Source organism: Rana temporaria, chromosome 7, assembly GCF_905171775.1.
Source record: "Rana temporaria chromosome 7, aRanTem1.1, whole genome shotgun sequence".
Lineage (NCBI taxonomy): Eukaryota > Metazoa > Chordata > Amphibia > Anura > Ranidae > Rana > Rana temporaria.
The window spans coordinates 25,469,972-25,486,046 of record NC_053495.1 but is presented as its reverse complement, the minus strand read 5'-3'; the positions used below and the strand labels follow the sequence as shown (position 1 = coordinate 25,486,046).

The 16,075-nt window shown below is 46.6% G+C and overlaps 1 protein-coding gene across 1 annotated transcript in view; it reads right to left on the bottom strand.

Annotated features, from left to right (window-relative positions):
* FRMD4B (FERM domain containing 4B) overlaps positions 1-16,075 on the bottom strand; it is a 283,767-nt gene that overhangs the window by 86,892 nt on the left and 180,800 nt on the right. The window lies entirely within an intron of this gene.

Sequence of the window (16,075 nt, the reverse complement as noted above, 5' to 3'; positions counted from 1 at the left end):
TGGCTTACGCCGAGGAAACTCAGCGTATCTTTAAGAGCGAGTGGGAGCAAGTGCTTTGTGAATCCAGTGCTTGCCTCTGTGCGATGCGCCGGCGTAGCGTAAAAGAGATACTCTACGGCGGCATAAATATGCGCCGATGTATGTGAATCCGGGCCAAAGGACACATCCCAATTATGAAGACCATGAACCATTCATGTGAAAAAGGAGGAGGATTTAATTCCACAATTTCTTTTTTTAATACCTTTACATTTCCTACATACTGGCTTTTCAAAACAAATGAAATAATTTATAGGCCGACTATAACTTTTTATATTTAAAGCCAACTCCGGGCAGATATAAAAGACAAAAAAAAATGAATGAATCTCTAATCTTTAAAACATAATTACATGTATTTGTTAAATGCAAGCAATGGAAATACCCGAATTCAACTTGGTATCAGCCTCTTGCTGTCCCTAAACAGCAGAACTCGGGCTAGTAGAGGGGAAAGCAGCACACAAAGCCAATCAGTTTATGTGCTGACAAGAAGCATGCTGACAGGAGGAGAAAGTAAAGTGACTGAGCAATGAGCTCATCACTATGCTGCTTCTCCATTAAGGCCTGATTCACACTTATGCATTTTTAGTGCGGTTTGCATATTTGCACTACAGAATGTGTTCCATTAGAAACCATGTTAGATGGACTGTAGTGCAAATCTGCAAAAAGCTCTTGGGAAAATTAGCGCAACTGCATTTGTGGTGGAGAGCAGGGCCGCCATCAGGATATATGGGGCCCCTTACACAGCTTCAGGCATGGGGCCCCTGGAGCAGAGAACTGGGGGGGGGGGATGGGGGATCTGTGCTGCCGTTAATTGGCTAATTTCGGACATTGAGAAGCGGGGGGGGCCATGAATTGAGAAGCGCGCGGGGGGGGGGGGGGGGGGGGTGCCGCGAATTGGGGACCTCTGGGCCCCTTATAAAATATATATAAATAAATATAAAAAGGGGGGGGGGGGTTTGCCTTCTGGGGCCATGGGGACCTCTGGGCCCTTTAATAAAAAAAATATAATAATAAAATTCTATATATATATAATAATAACATTTTTTTTTTTAAAAAAGGGGTTGCCATCCGGGCCCCTTACAGGTGTACTGCCTGTACCCCCCTGGTGGCGGCCCTGGTGGACAGACAGGTACACTTTAATACAAATGTTGTCATTTATCCCGGAACTGGGTTCGCCGCACCTTCTCTACATCCGATAAGCAGCCAGAAGCAACGTCTGGTTTCATTTTTTTTTTCTGGGATTTACCATGAGCCGAGCCAAGATTATTCACGGTCAGCTTGATATCTAATGGAAACGGTGAGCAGACTGTTATTGCTCCACTCCTGCTTCTTCCTGAGAATACAAAGAACAGCTTAGCTACATTAGCGCGACTCCCTTTGTCCCTCCCCGCAGTGCAGGCGCAGCCCAGCTTGTTATTACTGTGTGCTGTTTTAGTGAAGGAAAAACAGGGAGCCAGCGAGAATATAACAGTGTCTGGTTTTATGAGACCGATTGAGGAGAGATAAAAATTGATGGCAGTTTGTATTGTCAGCAAAGCCAGGTCTGAGCTTAAAAGCAGTCCTGTCCTAAAACAAGTGCCAGCCTTCCATGTGACCACCTCCAACAAGCCATTCCCAGGGTGGTCTTCAACCGTCACTGGATAGACTGCTACCCAGTCATACGCGGAGCCGACTGTGCGCCGTCCGCCGGACTCAAAAGTTTGAGAAGCACAAAAAGGTTCAAGGTAGTCTACTTAAGTGTTCTTAATTAATCGGCCTGATGGCTACATACGGCCTTTGGTCTTTGTTGTGTGGCCCTCAGACTGGAGCAGTCAGAAGACAAAAGTGGGGTCACCGATTTTGAAAAAGGCTGTAATGGCAGGGATTTCTAGTAGTCTTATGGAACATGTCTCCTGTCGGTGACGGTCCACCTCAGCATGCCACCTGTCTCCAAGCACATCTCCAGCAGGTTGTCACTCTTTCATCATCTCCTGTGAAATGTTTGCAGTCTCCGGTTGACCCCCATTGCTCCAAGGGTTCTACAGGCACAGGTTGACCCCCATTGCTCCAAGGGTTCTACAGGCACAGGTTGACCCCCATTGCTCCAAGGGTTCTACAGGCACAGGTTGACCCCCATTGCTCCAAGGGTTCTACAGGCACAGGTTGACCCACATTGCTCCAAGGGTTCTACAGGCACAGGTTGACCCCCATTGCTCCAAGGGTTCTACAGGCACAGGTTGACCCCCATTGCTCCAAGGGTTCTACAGGCACAGGTTGACCCCCATTGCTCCAAGGGTTCTACAGGCACAGGTTGACCCCCATTGCTCCAAGGGTTCTACAGGCACAGGTTGACCCCCATTGCTCTAAGGGTTCCACAGGCACAGGTTGACCCCCATTGCTCTAAGGGTCCCACAGGCACAGGTTGACCCCCATTGCACTAAAGAGTTCCGCAGGCACAAGTTGATCCCCATTGCTCCAAGGGTTCTACAGGCACAGGTTGACCCCCATTGCTCTAAGGGTTTTACAGGCACAGGTTGACCCCCATTGCTCCAACGGTTCTACAGGCACAGGTTGATCCCCATTGCTCTAAGGGTTTCACAGGCACAGGTTGCCCCCCATTGCTCTAAGAGTGCCACTAGCACAGGTTGAACCCTATTGCCCCAAGGCAGTGGCGACAATGGGCACAATTGGCACAGCGGCATGAATGGGCACAGTGGCGACAATTTGGCACAGTGGGGACGATTGGCACAGCGGCAATAATGGGCACAGTGGCAACAATTAAAGGGCACAGTGACGACAATCAAAGGGCACAGTGGTGACAATTGGCACAGTGGCGACAATTGATGGCATGGCACAGTGGCTGCGTTTGATGGCATGGCACAGTGGCTGCGTTTGATGGCATGGCACAGTGGTAACGATTGATGGCACAGTGGCTGCATTTGATGGGCACAGTGAGGCTGCAATTTTTTTCTTTTTCGTTTGCGCCCCCCCAAAAATTTTGAGCACCAGCCGCCACTGTGTCCTATGTGTTTTGTGAATGAACATAAGCATGCTGCCTCCCCTCGGCATCCCAAAATGCAGTACCTGGTACCTGAGCAAGCCTTGTCAAGAGGCCCATGTACTCCCAAATTGGGATGTTTATCCTCAGACCAAAGTTGGTATGTTCATAAAGGAGGTTCAGAGGCTCCAGCAGCCTGCAGCCAATGCCAACATGGAACGGTCCTTGCTGATGTGCCATAAGGTTAAGTCAGTAAGCCTAGGGCCATGACAGGTTTGCTTCAAGTCAGCAGTTTACAAAGAAGGGTCAGCATTCTTTATATAGCCACGCAGAGAGGATTAAATACTACAATGGACCAAATCCTGCAACGGGCGCAATTCATTCTACTACAGAATTCTGAATTAATTCCTACTTCGAAGCCCTTCCGAGACCTTTCAGTGCGTTATATATATTACAGCGATTAGCTGATTTATTGCAAGACCAGGACAAGCTACGCTACAAAGCCAGTGCTTAAAATTCCTTATACTCTTTATTAAAACTGAAAGAATTTTTTTTTTTAAAACGTCGTTGCTGGAAGCATATATCAATTCTCAGTAACTCTCCTAATCGGAGGGCTTTTAGTTGAGAGTTTTTTTGAATAGCCTGGGGAAGGTTAAACCCTGTGCCAGGCTACTATTGCGGTCTGCGTACCCTTGTTGTGGGATTTTCCCTTCACTTCCTGTGGTGTCATCAGGGCAGGAAGCGACAAGATCTTAACGGCGACACTGAAAGCAATAAAAAAAAAAAAAGGGATTGTTTTTTGTTAGAATTTTTTTTGTTATGCTACCGTTATCCCTGCTGGTGAGATTGCCCATCATTTCCTGTCGACGACAAATTTTTATATCTTCTGTTACACAGCATCAAATCTTTATTTACGGTGCTTTACAGAATAAAGTTGTCTGTTCAAATCATCCCCTTGTACACCATAGGAGCTTACAATCTAATGTCCGTACTATGTTGCACATACAGGGCCATTTGAGTGGAAATTGAGTTAAAGAGGATGTCCGCTGAAAAAAAAAAATTATTAAAAGCCAGCAGCTAAAAATACTGCAGCTGCTGACTTAATATTAGGACACTTACCTGTCCTGGAGTCCAGCGCCATCCGCAGTAGAGGACGAGCGATCGCTCGTCACTCTGCTGCCCCCCCCCGCCATCCTCGGTGAGGGAACCAGGAAGTGAAGCGCTCCGGCTTCACTGCCCAGTTCCCTACGGTGCATGCGCCAGTCGCGCTACGCCTGCAGATTAGCTCCCGCTGTGTACTGGGAGCCGAGTGTTCCCAGAACACAACGGGGGGGGGGGGGCGGGTATGACATCATGCCCGCAGTCTGCCCAAAACTGTGTGGCCGGAAGTGGGTGCAAATACCTGTCTTTATGGGGCATGATGGGGCACCATTCCTCCCAATGACACCAATGATGGGACACCATTCCTCCCAATGACACCAATGATGGGGCACCATTCCTCCCAATGATGGGGCACCATTCCTCCCAATGACACCAATGATGGGGCACCATTCCTCCCACTGACACCAATGACAGGGCATGGTTTACTCCCACTGATACCAGGGCATTTTCTAATCTAGTCTGTCCTCCCTAAAACCGTTAACTGGCCCTTTGTTTAGAATGTTTGGATACCCCCGATTTAAATCATTCCAGGTGCATCAAAAACATAAAAGGTGTTCCATGGCCAATAATGTATTTATCTTCTAAAAGTAGCCACAGCCCGAGTCTGCCCCCCTGTCGGTATTCTCCGTAGAGAAGCAGCGGTCTCTCTGCCGAGGTCCAAAGCATCCCTTAGAGTTATCTGAGCTTTAGCTCTGGAATCAGCAAGGCTTGTGCTCCCCACTGCTTGGAGAGCTTTAGCTCTGACTAAACCAGGGATGTGTTGGACCTCTGCAGAGAGATCGCAGCTTCCCCACTGAGAGCAAGGTTCCTTCTCTGCAGCATGCTGGCAGCGGACAGGCTTTTCTACAGGCTGTGGCTTATTTAATTTTTTTTAGAAAAGAGAGACTGTAAGGCTTTGCACACCTGGCCCAGATTCTCGTAGATGGGCGTAAAACTGCGGCGGCGTAACGCATGTCATTTACGTTACGCCGCCGCAAGTTTTACAGGCAAGTGCTTTATTCACAAAGAACTTTCCTGTAAAGTTGCGGCGGCGTAGCGTAAATCCCCCGGCGCAAGCCCGCCTAATTCAAATGAGCCGGGTAGGGGGCGTAGAGCATTTAAATTAGGCGCGTTCCCGCGCCGAACGTACTGCGCATGCGCCATCCCTAAAATTTCCCAATGTGCATTGCGCTAAATGACGTCGCAAGGACGTCATTGGTTTCGACGTGAACGTAAATGGCGTCCAGCCCCATTCACGGACGACTTATGCAAACTACGTACATTTTTACATTTCGACGCGGGAACGACGGCCATACTTAACATTGGTTGCCCCTCATATAGCTGGGGCTACTTTACGCGTCGCAAATCTAACGTAAACGTTGTAACTTCACTGCGTCGACCGCGCGTACGTTCGGGAATTCGCGTATTTTGCATACTCGACGGGGAAAACGACGGAGGCGACACCTAGCGGCGAAAAAAAAAATGCATTTAGGATCCGACAGCGTAAGAGCCGTACGCCTGACGGATCTAATGGATATTTATGCGCAACTGATTCTAAGAATCAGTCGCATAGATACGACGGGCCAGATTAGGACTTACGACGGCGTACATGGCGCTGCGCCGTCGTAAGCCCTTTCAGAATCTGGGCCCTTTTGTTTTAATGTACCTGGAATGTATTTAGTTCAACAGTACCCCTACAAAACACTTCTGTTTCCCCCAATCACGTAGACAGACAATCTCTTGTGCATACAACGTAATGGGATTAATCCTCCAGTTGTTACGGGTGTCTGTGTTTGGGTATAATTAGAACCCATATGAAATTGATCGTGGCCACGAGATGCAGGCGTAAGAACGAGGCTCGTGTTTACATTTTCAGCAGACGTCTGTTCTTGTAACGCTGGGGCTGCATCTGTTCCAACAGGTTGCACTTCTATGGGGTTATTAAAATCTTCCTCACTTTGGCAGATAAAAGCTCCAGAGCCACCGGCAAAAACCACTTAGAGAAACAATTCTGTTTTCATTTTCCCTGCTGGGTCACGTGAGATGAAATTCTGGCACAACAATTCCCAAGGAAAACAAACACAGCCTCCGCCTATAATACTCAGTGGGTTCCGGCCCTTTTCCATTCAACAATCAGCCATTAAGGAAACTTGTACTGAAGGAAATCTGCGAGTGCTGAAAATGCTGGATGCCTGGCTACAATCCTTCTAGAGTCACTGACCTGGAAGAGGTTAATGTCAGTCCTCATATTTCTCTCACTGCAGGGGTCCTTTAAAGTGGTTTTAAACCTCAGGCATAAAATAAAAACAAAGCATAGCTCTCTATAGTGTGTACTTGTCTCAATCCAGAGCACTCGGTGTCATTTCTGCCTGATGCTTTGTTCCTCTGCTATCAGCATGAGTCGCTTCTGACAAGTTTTCCTGACAGCAACACAAAAAAGGTGACAGGGGAGGGAGCTCCAGCTGATCAGGGCCGGCTTTAAGTCAGGGCAAAAGGGGAAGCTGCCCTGGGCCCTGTCATTGTTGTGGGGCCCAAAGCAGTTGCCTCATACTTGCCAAACATCCCAGTTTAAATTCCCTTGAAGTTTTAGTCCTTTGCTGTGTCCTGGTATCTCAGTGTGAAGTGCTGCTACTAATGCTGCCCAGCTCTGCCCTGTTGTGTACATATGACTCACCTGCAGACCCTGGGGCAGATCCACAAAGAGTACGTCGGCGTATCTAGTGATACGCCGGCGTACTTTCAAATTTCCCGCGTCATATCTTTGTTTTGAATCCTCACAACAACATACGACGGCATCTGGGTTAGATCCGACAGGCGTACGCCTTCGGATCTTAGATGCAATTCTTTGGCGTCCGCTGGGTGGCGTTCCCGTCGTAATCCGCGTCGAGTATGCAAATGAGCTATTTCCGACGATCCACGAACGTACGAGCGGCCGTCGCATTCTTTTACGTTGCTTCAGTTCGGCTTTTTTCGGTGTATAGTTAAGGCTGCTATTTGGTGGCGTACGCAATGTTAAGTATGGCCGTCGTTTCCCGCGTCGAATTTGAAAATATTTTTTTTTGTTTGCGCAAGTCGTCCGTGAATGGGGCTGGACGTAATTTACGTCTACATCAAAACAATGACGTCCTTGCGATGCAATGCACGGCGGGAAATTTAGGGACGGCGCATGCGCAGTTCGTTCGGCGCGGGGACGCGCTTCATTTAAATGAAACATGCCCCCTACTCGCGATTTGAATTACGCGCCGTTACGCCGCGAGAGATAGACTACGCCGCCGTAACTTACGGCGCAAATTCTTTCTGGATTCAAAGCTTTAAAAAGTAAGTTACAGTGGCGTAGCGTATCTCACATACGCTGCGCCCATGCAATTGTATGTGGATCTGCCCCCCTGTGTTTACATGTAAATAACCATCATTCATATGTAAATAATAGGAACATTTATATGTACATAGCGGCGGCATTCATATGTAAATAAAGGCGGCATTCATATGTATATCATGCCCCTCTGCAGTGAAGAGACGATGTGCTGTAACCTCTAGCAACCAGTTTTACTGTACAGTAATCTCTAGCAACCAAACAAGAAGAAATCATGTGCTGTAACCTCTAGCAACTAATCAGTGAGCAGTAATGTGTGCTGTATCCTCTAGCAACCTGTCAGTAAACGGTAATGATATGCTGTAACCTCTGGCAACCAATCACAATCACTGCCTGATCTGATACAGTAAACTGATTTTAAATCTAGCTGATATTTATTGTAAGTCTCAGAGCAGGTGGAGAGCAAAATTGGGATCCAGCCAACCTACCGGTGACAAACACAGGGGGGGCGGCGGGGTTCAAGGGCGCGTGCTTCTGTGGTTCGGATGGGCCATATCGGGGAGCAGCTATAAGATGTTTTGTAATTGACAGAGGTGACCTGGGCAAAGCTGAAAACATGGCTGAAAACTGCGATCTTTGGCAGGATCAACAGGCATTGTTTTAAACTTATTGAACAGCTATAACAAACAGCTTTCATTGGTATGATTATTTGCTCCCTTTAGGTCTGTTAAGAGAAGTCCATTGTTGGGATTTACAGTTTAATACTACAACCTGTGTAAATGCAGAACTTCAGTGCAAGGTGATTGATTTACACAGCTTGTATGAGACTTGCCAGGTGTAAAATCTTTAGCTTTCTCACGCATGAAATGTCCTAGCCGGGAGCTAGTAAATTAAACTGCAGGCAACAGTTCAGAGCCAATCCAAAGTCTCTGGTGCATGCTGGGAGAATTCTGTCAAGGCGAGGTTCTGGGATTAATAGATCGATGTGGTGCGGTTCTGCCAGCAGGTCCGTATTGAGTTTGCAAAGCAGTTCAATAAATCGCTCATCTGGAAATAGCTAATGCTGGCCATATAGGCATAGATTTGTCATGTTCAGCCTAGGGTGCCCACGTGTCCCGGATTGCCCGGGACTGTCCCGCAATTGACATGTCTGTCCTGGGACCTTCATTCCGGGACAATACAGTGTCCTGGAATGAAATAGAGGATACAGTTACCCCCTACTAACTAGTAACTACATTTCCGGAACTGGTTGCTAGGGCCGGCGCTGCCTGGCGTCTTGCAACCAGTGACAATTTACTCTCAGACAGTGAGGCCGGGAGCGAGGCCTGCGCCTAGTACAGCACTGCTGTCCCCACCCACCTCGGCACCCCCTCCTTCTCCAGCACCCAGCACCGCGGCAAGCAGCAGGGACGGGTGTGATCTTCACTCTCCAGAGAGTGACTCCACTCCTTTCCTTCAATGCATGTGGCTCATACAGAGGGAGTGACAGCAGCACTGCATCTGGTGGCAGGCTATGGGTGGCAAGCAGCACTGCATCTGGTGGCATGTGGCACCTGAAAAATAACCCGCCGCCAATTTCCCCATTAACCCTGAGACTACATTTTCCCCCCACTCATCTTTTTTTTGGGGGGGGGGGGAAGGTGAGAGAGGGGTTGTGTCCCTGAATGGCAGTTTGGAAATGTGGTCACACTAGTTCAGCCACCAATACATTTCTCCATCCCACTAATCTGCCTGGATGGAAGAATCTCTCCTGCTGGCTATTGTATTCAGATGGCTCACGTGATCTTTTCCCCCCTAATCTGAAGCCACTCATACATGGATTGAAATCTGTTCGGTCAAGTGGGGAGAGGCGGAATTTCAATCCATTTATAGGGATGTAGCGCGCCCCCTTAATGGCCTCAAGTAACTGGGATCCCCCACCCAGCACAGCCAGGCACACCGAATTTCCACAGTCACTCCAGAAGTCAGAGAACAGTCCTTGACTTTGGTCTTTGTTTTATTGAGGGTAATAAACTTGGATAGGGGTATTCTAGTATGCCCACTTGAATTCCTAACACACTTCAGGGATGCTTCTATATACAGTCTATATACACTCCTCTGCTCCCTCCGGCACTAACATGCTTGCAGATCTCTAGCGGTGTCACCTTGTTGCAATTTTAGTAGCAAAGGCCCATTACATGCAGGGACTCGCAGCCCCTATACTTGAAAATATGGGCGACATCTTTCCAGCACCATCTCATCAGACTCTGCCAGCCCACCTAGCTGCAGCTGCCCCTTTCATCAGCCATCCTGGCTAACTTCTCCACAGTCCTCCCAGGCTGATAACTCGCCAGCCCACCCAGCTGACTTCTCAGGAGGAAATCTCCCAGACATGCTGACCTGCTCCTGTGGTCCTCCCACTTGCTCCCGTGCCTCCTGGAAAGGATTTCTATGTGTGTTGTGGAGGGTCCCTCCAGCACCTGTGTCCAAGGCACAAGATCATCACCCATCCACCTCCAGAAGACCCCCACCCCCCAACAGCCTCCTCAGTACTCCATCTCCCACCACCCGACTGCCCCAACTTGCATGACTCATGCCCATTTATGAAGTGCCTACCCCCTTCCAGCTCCCTTTTTGCTGGGAATTGGTCAGGGACAAATATGCCAAGCCGCTCCTCCTAGTCTCTACCCACTACATCTGGAATCTTCTCCAAGGTTCCAGAAACAGAAGGGAAGCACCAGAGAAACTGCTTGCGGAGTCATCCAGCATCCCTGAGTCAATCACTCAGCCCCGACCCAGATTCAACCCAAGTCTGGCTCTCAGTCAGACCAATTTTCCTACACTAACAAAATCCATTTACTCCTAGCACACTAGCTAGAGGGTGCTACAGGGACAATGGTTGTACAGAAGTCAATCTACCAATTGATTAGTACTGAGGGGAAAGTCCTGCTGTTAGAATACAATAACTCATTGTGTGTGAATAAGAGAATTGAGTCAAATGACTTAGGCCCCGTACACACGACCGGATCGATCCGCTGGGATTGATCTGCGGATCAGTTCCAGCAGATAGATCCGGTCGTGTGTATGGCCTAGCGGACATTTTCAGGCGAATAAAAATCCAGCCGACGGATTTTCAGCGGATAAAAATGTCTTAGCATGCTAAGAAATCTATCCGCTGGAATCCTGTCCGCCGGACTTATCCGGTCGTCTGTACCGACTCATCGGATAAGTCCGTCCGATCCCATCCCTCGCATGCGTCGTAATGATTCGACGCATGCGTGGAAGTATTTACCTTCCAGGGTCGCGCACGTCGCCGCGGCCACGTCACCGCGGATGTATTCCGTGGAGATTTTGATCTGATGGTGTGTACAGCCATCAGATCAAAATCCGCCAGAGGATTTATCCGCTGGAAACGGTCCGGCGGACCGTTTCCAGCGGAAATCCTCTCGTGTGTACAAGGCCTAACGTATGAGCTGCTTAAATTTTGTCGATATACCTACAAAACAATGTGTTGTGCTTCAGTAAAAGAAAAAGTGCAAATACCAAATAAAAAATTAACTCAAATTATGTGAGAAGAAGAAAGAGGAGTCCACACTTAAGCCGGTCAAGATCCGCTGTACTAACCATGCAAGGACAGACCGACATACACATGGGCAGAATGACGGCTGGTATTCTTTGTACGGGCAAATGACATTCTGCCCGGGCTTTAAACCCATGGTTGCAGGATAGAAAATTGCATCATCTTTGGCCTACCTTACTTCCCCCCCCATTGATCCCAAATAAAGTGGTTTTAGTAGGCGGTTACGTGGCCTATTGGATTCTGATGGCTCACTCTGGGCCTAGGATGGCAGAAGCTCTCATTTAATAGAAAATACTTGCAAGATCAAATCACTGTAGACTCAAAACATAGTCTGGCCCCTTGTCCTGTGTCGAGAGCCAATCGGTCTGTGTTCCCAAACAGGATCATACTGTACATTGCATTATATTCCCCAGGTTTTTCCATCGTGGCTCTTGCAGTTACCTTGACGGCGAACTCTGTTTAAAGAGTCATAGTTTGAAGGTAGAATACACAATGACTCAGAAGGTAAATACACCTCAGACACACATGGAAAGGGCTGAATAACAGATCCAGCTGTGACACAATTCACTAGATGGGCAAGTCATATTATATGGCCAGGTGACTATTGCCCTTCCCTGTGAAAAGATGTTAGCACTGCAAGTCCAACCTGAATGGCATCTTGCCCTCTTTATACAGAATAAAAATGCCTGGCAGCAACTCTTCTGGCTGTCATTTATTGAACAGAAACCAGTGCCAAGTAATACAGTCAGAGTCAATCAAGTTATTACTGGGGCCCTTCCAATAAATTGTTTACTATGGGTCACTGCACAATGCAAATCTTGCCTTGCCTTTTAAAAGACTACCTGTATATATTAGTGCTTTTAACCTCTTAGCTCTCATCAAAAGGCCAATGTTCAAGTAAACATTGCATTGTTCACATTTAACTTGTCTGCACTCTACAGTTATACACTGGATTGGACGGGTGATCAGTCCCAGGATTGGACGGGTGATCTGTCTATCAAAGTGCCCGGGCAAGGGGGAGTGTCTATACATGACGAGGTGCGGCGGGGAACACACAGCTATTCAAATGAAAGCTGTTAAGTTCCCCCAGCGCTGATCAACTAGATGTCTGCAGCGGCGGGGGGGGGGGGGGTTTGGGGGACTTGGCTTTCTCTTAGGGGACACAAGGCTGCATTAGGGACATGGCTGCATCTAGGGACATGGCTTTCTCTTAGGGGACACATGGCTGCATCTAGGGACATGGCTGCATCTAGAGACATGGCTGCATCTAGGGACATGGCTTTCTCTTAGGGGACACATGGCTGCATCTAGGGACATGGCTGCATCTAGGGACATGGCTGCATCTTAGGGGACACATGGCTGCATCTAGGGACATGGCTGCATCTAGGGACATGGCTTTCTCTTAGGGGACACATGGCTGCATCTAGGGACATGGCTGCATCTAGGGACATGGCTTTCTCTTAGGGGACACATGGCTGCATCTAGGGACATGGCTGCATCTAGGGACAAGGCTGCATTTAAAAAAAAAAAAAAAAAAAAAAAAAAAAAAAGTATCGGTATCCGCGAGTACATGAAAAAAAAAAAAGAAATCGGTACTTGTACTCGGTCCTAAAAAAGTGGTATCGGGACAACCCTAATATTTACACTACCTATAGGTAAGCCTCATTATAGGTAAAATTCAAAGATGGAAGTTTACTTCCTCTTTAAGATTACATGCTTGGAGAATGGATGGTTTACTGGAAGGCAAAAGTATAAAATGTTATGCCCCCATCACCAGTAGCACATACTTGCCTTTCCTTTATCCCCATTGATACTCTATTCAGCTGCTAGGTGAAATTCCCAATACTTTAAACTGATATGGAGGAACATGTGACTCACTTTATTTATGGGTACATTTACGGCCTTGTATAAGCACTAGTGTTGCGGCATACGTAGAGTTCATAGCTCTTTGTAAACTTTTAACTAAGTGACTTTACACAAAGTGGAGGGGCCATTAGAGTGAATATGTTGCCTTGTCCTGCCCAAGCAAAGCATGGAGTCCACTTTTATCAGTACTGTACATATCTTTGTTCAATCCAAATAGTATAGCTGCTTTACCTAATATCGGACAATGAGAAGTGAAAAAAATTTATAATTTTTTTTATATATATATATATATATATATATATATATATATATATATATATATATATATATATATATATATATATATATATATATATATATAATAAATAAAATGTATTAATTAAATTAATCCTCTCTGTTCATTATTTCTCATTTCAGCATAGACACAATGGGCCAGATTCATGTACATCCACGGCGGCGTAACGTATCGTCTTTACGTTACACCGCCGCAAGATTTCAGCGCAAGTGCTTGATTCACCAAGCACTTGCGTGTAAACTTACGGCGGTTTAACGTAAAGCCGTCCGGCACAAGCCCGCCTAATTCAAATGAGGCGTGTACCATTTAAATTAGGCGTTCTGCGCATGCTCCGTGCGAAAATTTCCCGCCGTGCTTTGCGCAAAATGACGTCGCCCCGACGTAATGTTTTGAACGGCGACGTGCGTTACGTCGTTTCGTATTCCCGGACGTCTTACGCAAGAAAAAAAAAAAATTGAAATTCGACGCGGGAACGACGGCCATACTTTAAACATGGCTGGTCTAAATGTAAGCCATGAAAAAGCAGGCTTATATTTGCGACGGGAAAAACCGACTAGCGACGACGTAACGAACGCGCGTACCTTCGTGGATCGTCGTAAAAGCTAATTTGCATACCCGACGCTGGAAAACGACGCAAACTCCATCCAGCGGCGGCCGAAGTATTGCATCCTAAGATACGAATGTATCTTGTTTGTGAATTACAAATTAAGATACGACGCAGCAAATTTGAAAGTACGCCGGAGTATCAGCAGATACTCCGGCGTACTTAGTCTGTGAATCTGGCCCAAAATATCCACCCAATATGCATCTTCAGTTGCTCTGGAGGGGGCAATGGGTGATAATATAAAAGGATTACAGGTTATCCCCCCCCCCCTTATGTTAAAACCAGTTTAGTGATCGTCCAACGAATATAAAATGATCTTAGTAAAAGCGGTTACATCTATCCAACGTTCTCTATCGTAATCAATGACTTGGGATAACACCCATCATTTCAATGTGGTCAATATGAAGCTTCATCCATGTCATATTGTGCTGGCCACTGTTCATGTTCCTACGCAAAGGCAAGATTGGAAATCTCACAGGTCAGCTATTTTAAGAATATGCTATTCTCACCGTGTATCCATGGGGACCCTGTTCTTCATTTCCCTCCATAAAAAAAACCCTTAGTGAAAACACTCTAAATTTAAACATGGTTATTTTCGTCATGATAAGAGACTTCCTGCAGAATCAAAAGATGCATTTGTGGAAAAGAGCCTGGTCTTTGGGCACTCTGATATGGCTGCCTTAAAAACGACAACTATTCCCAAGATACAAGCAGTAATAGCCAAATATGGCTCGAAGATTAAATATGTAAAACCCCAAAAGGAAGCATCTCGGTGGAACTAAAAGATATTGATTTAAAGTGATAGTCTATAATAAAAAAAAAATATCCCACATGTATTTAAAGCCAAATTGTTTTTTGGATACAGTAGGAAATGTTTAGAGCTGACCAGGTTATATTTCCCCCGTTTATGTCTCACTGGAGAAGAAGATTTCCCTTCACTTAAAAGCAGAGTTGCAAAAGATTAAAACCCACCAGCTGCACATACTGAAGCTGCTGACTTTAATAATCGGACACTTACCTGTCCTGGAGTCCCGCATGCTGCCTCCATTGCGAGTAAGGTAACCCGGCAGGGAAGCCTTATGGCTTTATGGCGGGAACCCTACTGCGCATGTGTGAGGCTCCGCTCCTCTCTCCTACTGGCCCGGCGGCCGGGGAGGGAGAAGGAAGGAGGAGGGAGCCTGGGCGGTGACGTCAATACCGAATACTGAGGCTCCCGGAAGTGGAAACAAAAATCCTGTCCCCCCTCCCCCCGAAAAAAGTGTCAGATGTGGCACCGGAGGGGGAGGAGTTCAACGAGCGGAAGTTCCACTTTAATGTCTAGAAGAAGAAGAAGAAGCCCCCCTGAACCCCTTCGTGCCTAACGGTAAAAAACACATCTTAATGCCCAAGCCAAATTTTGCAACTTTGACATGTGTTAGTAAAATCATACATATCACAACTTTTTTCCAAAGCTGAATTGAACAAGCTGAAGTTAAAAGCTAACTGGCTACCATGCACAGCTGCACCAGATTCTGGGTGCTCCAGTTTTAGTACCCCCCACCTTGTCATTTAGGGTGTCAGGTTTTTATTGCTTTCACCCTGTCTGTTAAAACGCCACAGGAACTGACGTCACAAGGCTCCACCCGACGCGTTGCATCACTGGTCACGTGACGCAATGCGTCGGGTGGAGCCTTGTGATGTCAGTTCCGGTGGTGTTTTAACAGAAGTACGGTGAGGAGGCCTGTGTGTCACTACTCCCATTGCTTTTTACTGCGGTTTTTATCCTTACTTGATGTAAGCAGTTTTTTTACTAAATAAATTTACTTTTCATTTGGCAATATTGCACTATGGCTGTTCTTTGTTTCCTTTGAGCGCCATTTATACGAGAAGAAGTGCCATTCCTTGGAGCGAGCTGTTTCCTCTATATCTGGAATTACCCAAGATGTTTTGATGCCAAGTTTTGGACGTAGTTCTTAGTCTTCGCCTAGAACCTGAATGCCTTTACAGATCCATCAGCAGGATTCCTTATCCGACTATCTGATGAGCCTTGTTTGACCCTTGGGTTATTGTTGGAGGTGAGCGGCCAATCCATAAATTATAAATAAATAATAGTCGATGCTTGGATAGATTTTTATCTGTTTTTTCTTCTATCAAGTTATCTCTATGAGATTTTTGCCTTTATATGAACTAACTCCTACCATTGGGCTTTAGTTGGATTTTCACATTTATTTATTTATTTATTTATATGTCTGAATACTCAGCATATTTTTTCTTTGAGTATACTACTTTATGGTACATTATTGAAT